We start from the raw sequence: 7,818 nt of genomic DNA, 5'->3' as shown, positions 1-7,818 counted from the left end.
ACCATGAATTGCTGTAACTGCAGCACCTCGGCATTAACCGGTGAAAGATTTCAGTGAGAATAGCTTGACAGTGCAAGAGCAACCTTGAGCCACCGATCAAAAATTTCTGTTATCCTGTATTGTACTGTATGATACCAACATAAAATTAATGTGATATGAAAAAGGGCCAAGCATACTTCTCAAGGCCTGAGTGGAGGTTCAGTTCAGCCCATAGCACCGGCCAGCAATTTGAAAATTGATTGAAAGACATTGAACAAATCATTATGTGATGTGAGCTAACTCTGGTGGTAAGTATTTAATCACTGACTTCCTCCCAGCTCACCTTTTAGCAGCGTAATTAGTTTACAGCAGTTTGGTGTACTTTTCTGCTAATAATGATGTGGGATTCACCCATAGCATACATCTTACTTGCCTCTGCAGTGACAGAAAATGGCTTGAGAGAAGCAAATGATACATGAGCAGGCAGGTATCACATTAACAATGCTTTGAAGTCAGTGTTGGTATTAGGTCTTTCACTGAAACAGGTGCAAGAAACTAGGTTAATCAAGGGCACCATGCTACGGGAGAAATTAATCTCTTTTCTAGTCTCTTTGTGCAGCAGGATCTTATTAGAAAACAAAGAGCACTTTGATTTGGTAAAGCCTGTCCTCCAGAGCCCGCAAAAGGTACAACGACAGTTTATAGCCCTTGAGGATCTGGCCCAGATGTTTTATGTAACTTTCACGGCTTGTAATTTTTACTTTTTTTTTTTTTTTCTAAGCCACCTGCCATCGAATGACCTGATAATAAACAGGAAAGTGAGTAGCAAGCAGTATAGACTATACTGTAAACTACTTCTTAAAACAATTAGTTGTTTCTGCTTTCAGTGTTGTGTCAATGAATTTTGACAAAGGAACGTGATGTGCTCGAGACTGAACTGTTACATCTTCAACACCTGTATTTGAGAAAAGAGAGGAGAAAAGGAAATCCAATTAAATGAAGCAATAAAGCCAAGGAAGTTCTGTTTGAAGAAAATCCGCAACTTTTATTGGTAGCTCCACATCCGCAGCGAGTAGACATTTCAGGAAGGACGTTACAGTTCTGTTCAGCTTACCTGAGAGAAATTATTGATGTCTAGGCTAGAATGAGCACAAATCATGCATGAGTAGGTTCTTACACTGCCAGTCATGAGCTACACGTTTGGGGTGCTGGAGAATGTCGGGAGCTCTGCAATGCCATCCTTAAATTAGGGACCGCATTGGCCATGACACAACCATTTGCTGTGCACAACCTCCAGCATTGTAGACTGGTTTTGTAAATGAAATTAGTAGTCATTGTTTATCAACATTTACTTGGGGAAGAATGCAAACTATGGTCAGATGCTGAAGTCCTTACTTGAGCCATTCTGCCACTTGCTTTAAGGAAAGCTTACGACTCTGTGTTGCAGGCTGTTGTTTAGTCTGTGTTGGAGAAAACTGGAGGGAAACTTGTTCTTCCACTTCAACATTTGCCTCTTCTCTTCCAGGACAGTTTACAAAGTCTCAAAATGGTCTGTCTGTGGTACTCTCCTCCAAACATCTCCCGATTAGCCCACCTTAAAGTCTGGTACTCGCAGCTGGCCCCAGTATTTCGCCCAAAGCTCTGCCGGTGCTGAAGAACCTGGAGAGATGACCTCATGGTCCTCTTGCAGACTATATGCTCCTTTTTGTTTGTCCAGGTATGACATTTGCTACTGTCATGCTGACCTTCATGGAGAACACTTTCCTGGCTATGCCTTCCTGAGGGGCTGCCTTTCATTTGCATTTTGAAGGAAGACTTGGCTGAAGCCACTTCACTGTTTCTGCAATTGTTCACAAGAAGAGAGGGGTGAAATGGGCACAGGGAGCCTCAAGGCAATATTCAGGTCTTGTTCCTTCATCACTGTTAGAATGAAATAATTCCTAAATTAATACAAATCACAGCATTAGCACAAGAGCTTCTGGTTTGATAATTTGGTTCCGAGAACTGGGTGTCAGTTTTTGACGAAGCAAGGAACATTATCACATCTTGACAGAAAGAGTTTGTCATGTTTAACCTCCCACATGTGGGAAAACAAAAGAAATTATTTTAATGCTTAGGGCAGAAGTGCAAAAAAGACTTAAAATAACTCCCAGTGAAAAGTGAGAGTCTATGTTTCTAGATACTCTTAAAAATATGGCTCAAATGCCCTCAGAAATTTGGTCAGTTCATCAGTGTGGTAACCTGTGACTCATGCAATGAGCTGTTTTAAATGTGCCAAGTTTTTATAGAAAATGCATTGACCAACTGTCCACAATTCATTACCGATGAGCAATCTGTGCTTGATTGTCTATGAGCAGTTCCTTTTGGACTCACACAGTTTTTGTTTCCTTTTAATGTGGCGTGCAAGAAGGGATGTGTGCAACCGAGTGACACCGCAGCTTCCTACGCTACTGGACAGTTGCTAATGAAAAATTTGCACTGTTAGATATGCCTAATTTGATGGACTGAACTTGCTCTTTTTCAAATCACATAAAACTAAAGTACATTGACAGTGATAAGTGATACACTCTTGCCAGCACAAACGTGTCAGTATATTCAGTTTTTTGAATATATTAAGTATTGTGGATGCACTAACCATAATGCATTTGCATTTTAACTGGATATTCTGTGGCTGGATTGATATTTGCATTTCACTCCAATGTAAAATGGTGCAGGAGAACTCCACCTATATGGCACAGGTTTGACTTTGTTCTCAGTAAAGTCAGCAGCTTCAGTAGGAAATGAATTTGACTTAAGATCAAAAAGGAAAGTTTTATTTTGCTAGCCTGTCCTCTTCCTTCTTACTGTGTTAGAGGTGGCAATCTGAAGCTGTCAGAGCATCTTATTAGCTAAAGAGAAAACATTTAACTTGAGAGAAATGGCGAGAGTGTTCTGGCAGTATCTCTCTATCAGCTTCTGCTGCTCTCCTATAATTTAGATTCTAATTGTTACAAATTACAGTGTGTGGCTTTTATCAGTTGTGGACCAACAGGAATTTTAAACTTTGGACTAATGTTCTCTATGATGTTGTATCTAAACAACATTGTAGATGCTGATGCGTAGACACATGGTTGCTGTAAAATGAACTGGGACAACCCACTCCTGCCTTAGTAAAAACAAAATGAGAAACACATTGCTTAGATGAAAAGCTGCATTTCACAGGATCAATACTGTTCCCTTCATTGGTTGGACAAGGTGACTTCTGGTAATGAACAAGGTGCAAGGAATGCAGAATATTGTGCCCCTGAATGGTTCCCTCTCCTCTATCTCCATAACATATGGTCTTGAGTTTGACTGTGGCCTTCAGCAATGCAAGCTATGACACTTCATGGTATGCTAATTTAACCTGCTGATTGGTATACTACTCTGCCTTCCTGAAAATCATTCTGCTTCAAAGCTTTCTCCTAAACCTTGCAAAACCACTTTGGTTTCCTGATGCTTCAGGCAACTGTCAACATCTTTTCACAGCTCCTGATGTGGTCTTCAGATCTGGGGCTTGCCCCTACCTACAGGATACTTGCCTCCCTGGTGATGCTGAACACAATTTGACCTGGGGAAAAGCCATCAGCCTGCACCTCCCTTGGAGCATGAAGGAGCAGTGCAGACCTGACAGCTTCTCTTTAGTCTGAAATCCAGGGAGTGAAGCAACCTGTCTTGGGACAGGAGGTTGTGGGGGGATGTGGATTAGTCGTCCAAGACACTGGCCCGGACTTGGGCCAGCGGGGTGCAAACCTCTCTGGGAAGCTCACTGGGAGGCGGCTGCATGGCCGAGCCAGCTGCAGAAGCTGGGCGCAAGCCAGGTAGCAACCCCCTCACTTCTAACCCACTGAGATGGACGTCCTGAGTGTGGAGCACTGAGTGGGGAGTCTCTGTGCTCTGGACTTGCCGCCTTGACCTCTGTTCCCACCGGGCAGCAGGGAATTAATCCGACCAGCTGCTGCTCTGCCCTGTCTCATTGCTGTGGAGAAAGAGCCAGTTAAGCCCAAACTGCTGATTCTTGAGCCGAGGCTGGCTGCTGGTGCGTGCCTTTTGCACAGAAGCTGCTCCTGGGTGGCTCAGAAGATGAGCAGAATGGGCTGAGCCTGCCTGCAGAGGAGCAGAGATGTCTGTCCTTGTCACTGCCACACAGCTCTGCTCCACACCTGGAGAGGAGACACAGGGATCTCGTGAAATGCCCCTGTTATGAGAGGGATCTCAGTGCAGGCTGAGAGCAGCTGGTGAGCCGGAGAGGGCTTTTGTCTGAGAAGAGGCCGCTGTCACGCATGCAGAAGAGTTAGTCATGTGGGAAAAAAGGCAGCTCTGGGGATTAAAAGGACTATTTGCCCAGCCCACAGTTCAAAGCACGAGGAAGAGGGAGAGGATCTGGGATTGCCTCCCCCAGCCATGCCCAGGTGCAGCTGTGGCAGGGCAGCCCTTCTCCAAATGCTACTGCTGTGTCAGGGTGAAGCACAGAGGGGCTGAAGCCACCCCCAAGCCATCCACTGCCTCCACAAAGCCACTTTGGAGTGGGGACTCCTCAGAACAAGGATTTGCCAGGTATTTAACTGATGTGAGCTGCTCTTTGGTAAACAGCGGAGGAGCTGTGGCTGCAGCCCTGTGCAGGTAGTGGGGTGGCTGTCCTGGGGCAGCTCATCCTTCCTGGAGATGCTCCAGGCCAGGCAGCCACACTGCTGTGCAGCCACAGCCCTTCATATCCCCCCTCTGCAAATCGGTCGCCGAATAATACTTCTGTCCGTCTTCTGTGTGCTGGGCAGTATGACAAAGTATAGCAGAGAGCTTAAGCGGTGCTCCTGCCTGGAAAAAATAGCCTGATAATGATATTTTAAGCAATTTTAAGGATGTGTGGTGCCCAATGTGCAACACGGTGGTTTCTTATTGAGGCATTCCCTAAATGCAATTCTCTGTTATTACAGTTGTAGTTTCATAGCGCAGCTCAGCCAACAACATGAGTGATGAGGCAGAAAAATGCTTTTACAAAGCCAGGGTACAGCTGAACGTTTGTGGGCAGCTGTTTAAGCAGATGTCAGACAACTCAGACCCTGGGGACTACTGGACTGGGAGTATCAGGTAGGAGCGGGGAACCACAGCTCAGGCTGCAGACCCACAGGGTGGAGGGGAGGACAGGCACACTGGAGGAGAATGAGCCTGTGCTATCATGTCCAGCATGGTCAGCATGGCCACTGTGTTGATGGAGGTGATTCTGCCCTTCTACTCCGCACTGGTGAGACCCAATCTTGAGTCCCGTGTCCAGCTCTGGAGTCCTCAGCACAGGAAAGACACAGACCTGTTGGAGAGGGGCCAGAGGAGGCCACAAAAATGATCAGAGAGCTGGAACAGCTCTGCTGTGAGGACAGGCTGAGAGAGTTGGGATTGTTCATCCTGGAGAAGAGAAGGCTCTGGGGAGACCTTATTGTGGCCTTTCAGTACTTAAAAGTGGCCTATAAGAAAGACAGGGACAGACTTTTTAGCAGGGCCTGTTGCGACAGGACAAGGGGTAATGGTTTTAAACTAAAGGAGGGGAGATTCAGGCCAGACATGGGGAAGAAATTTTTTGCAATGAGGTTGGTGAAACACTGGCCCAGGTTGCCCAGAGAGATGGTCAATGCCCCATCCCTGGAGACATTCCAGGCCAGGCTGGACGGGGCTCTGAGCAACCTGATCTAGTTGAAGATGTCCCTGCTCATTGCAGGAGGTTGGACTGGATGACCTTTGAGGGTCCCTTCCAAGCCAAATTATTCTATGAGTCTATGATTTTATGTCAGGTTACCCACACCCTTTGCACTGTAATGGTGGCAAACTGACATCATTGTCTTTGCTCTGAGCCAAGCAGGCTGGCTGCCATTGCGTACAACAACCTATTTGATCCAGACCAGATTTTAACTCCTGGTTGCTCCTCTCCTGTCACCCATGCCCAGTGGCTGCCTCCTACCTGCCCTTGCTGGAGGTTTGTATTTCTTGAAAAGGCTCAAGGTTCTTCCTTTTCTCAGTTGTTTGCTGTTTTCTTTTTGCTGTGACACAAACTGTCTCCATGTTCCTGCCAGCTTTCCAGACCAGCCTGAAGGTCCACCGCCATAAATGCTTCCAGCTCATCCATGTATCTTCTCCTCACTGACCTGCTGTCACTGTCTCACACTACACAAATCACTCCCAGCTCAGAGCCCGGACATCCTGCAGAAAGCCTGCCATGTAGTAAGACTGACACAAACAAGACTGTATCCAGTGGTTTTCCATGTGTCTGCTCCATGGGAGCAAATCCATCCCTTAAAGTATGAAGTATGTGGAGTCTGGTAGCTCCCCACTGTTGTAACATGGGTTTTCAAAACAGAAGTTTGTGCTAATTCACCTCAGAGCTTAAAGGTTTTTCTCTTTTGTTAAGGCAATGGCAAGAAAAGTGCAGTGTAACTCTTACATTATTCCTCAGATATGATATCAAGTATTGCATTTAGGTATGCAAAAGAAAAAAACCTAGAAATAAGGCAAAAAACTTGCAGTGTAGTTCTCCGTGCTACATTTTCAGCTGACAATGCTTGCATACACACTTAAACGCAGATGCAGAAGCACTCTGCTGTATGAAATGAAGTGACACCGTTCTCTCTCCTCCAGGTATCCCTCAAGTATCCCAGAGCTTGGAGGCCCCTGGGTGTCACAGGCACCCCTCGGGGCTTCAGGGCTGTATGTGGGCAGGAGTAGGGGAGCACAGGTGACTCCTGCACCAAGGCAGGGAGACACCAGCTGTCAGGGCTGCCCCCAGGGAAATGAAAATAAGAGTTAAAGCAAATTGTCTCTGTTCTCTACCGGAGGAAGAAGGAATCATATCACGGTAATAAGAGACATCGTTCTCTGCTCTGACAGACAACAGATGAAACAATGACACAAAAACCTTACAACATTTCACTACATGACAGTCTCACTGGCAAATTAAGGTTAGATGAGCTAGACAAGAATTACAAAAGGCACATAATTACTTAAAAAACATGCTGCATGGTTCTCAGTCAAGGAGAGGGGCCATTTTAAGTGATAGCTCTCCTGGGCCTTGCTGTAGCCCATATGATCTGGATGTTGGAAGAGAAAGCCTTTTAATAGATTTGTGGGTATTGCCAAGCTGGGAGTCCTTTGAAGGATTACAATTCCAAATGAGCATATAAAATTGGAAAAGTGGTCTGAAATCAGTGTGATGATGGACTTCAGGCCAGGCAAATTAAAAATGCTTTAATGAGTGCCACTCTAGAACCAGATGTACAGAGACAAAAAGGGGAATGGCAGAGCCAGTAGTAGTGCTACTGGGAAAGGACCAGAGTGGGTCACAACCTGAATATGAGTCAATGTTGTCTAATTTTGCCAGAAAGAAGGTGTGTTTCAACAAGGTACAGCACATATGATACAGACAGTGACTGCAGTACTTACTGATCATTGATAAGTTTTTTGTTATGATCAGATTTCAACACCATTGCTGAAGAAGCACAAATTGTGGTGAGTCTGGATGACACCAAGAAAAGTAACATGGAGCTTAGGGAACGTGACTTCTGGGGAAGGGTTAAGTGAAGGTTGTTGACCTTCTTTTGGAAAAAAAAAAGATTGTTAGAGGATTGCACAAGCATGACAGAGATCTCCTGTCCCTGGTTCACAGAACATGGCTATTAGAAGATATTGAAACAAGGTGCTTCCTCAAGGTCCCTGGTTTCTGTCTCTGCTTGCTGAGAACGCCTGCTGCTGATGGCCCTGCTGAGACTGTGCCATGCTCAGCCTGTCACAGATGGGAGGGCTGGAGTTCTTTTCTTGGGGTTTGACAGTGAAGGGCCT

The sequence above is a fragment of the Nesoenas mayeri genome, assembly GCF_963082525.1.
Source record: "Nesoenas mayeri genome assembly, chromosome: 1".
Classification (NCBI taxonomy): domain Eukaryota; kingdom Metazoa; phylum Chordata; class Aves; order Columbiformes; family Columbidae; genus Nesoenas; species Nesoenas mayeri.
This window is presented reverse-complemented; position numbering follows the sequence as displayed.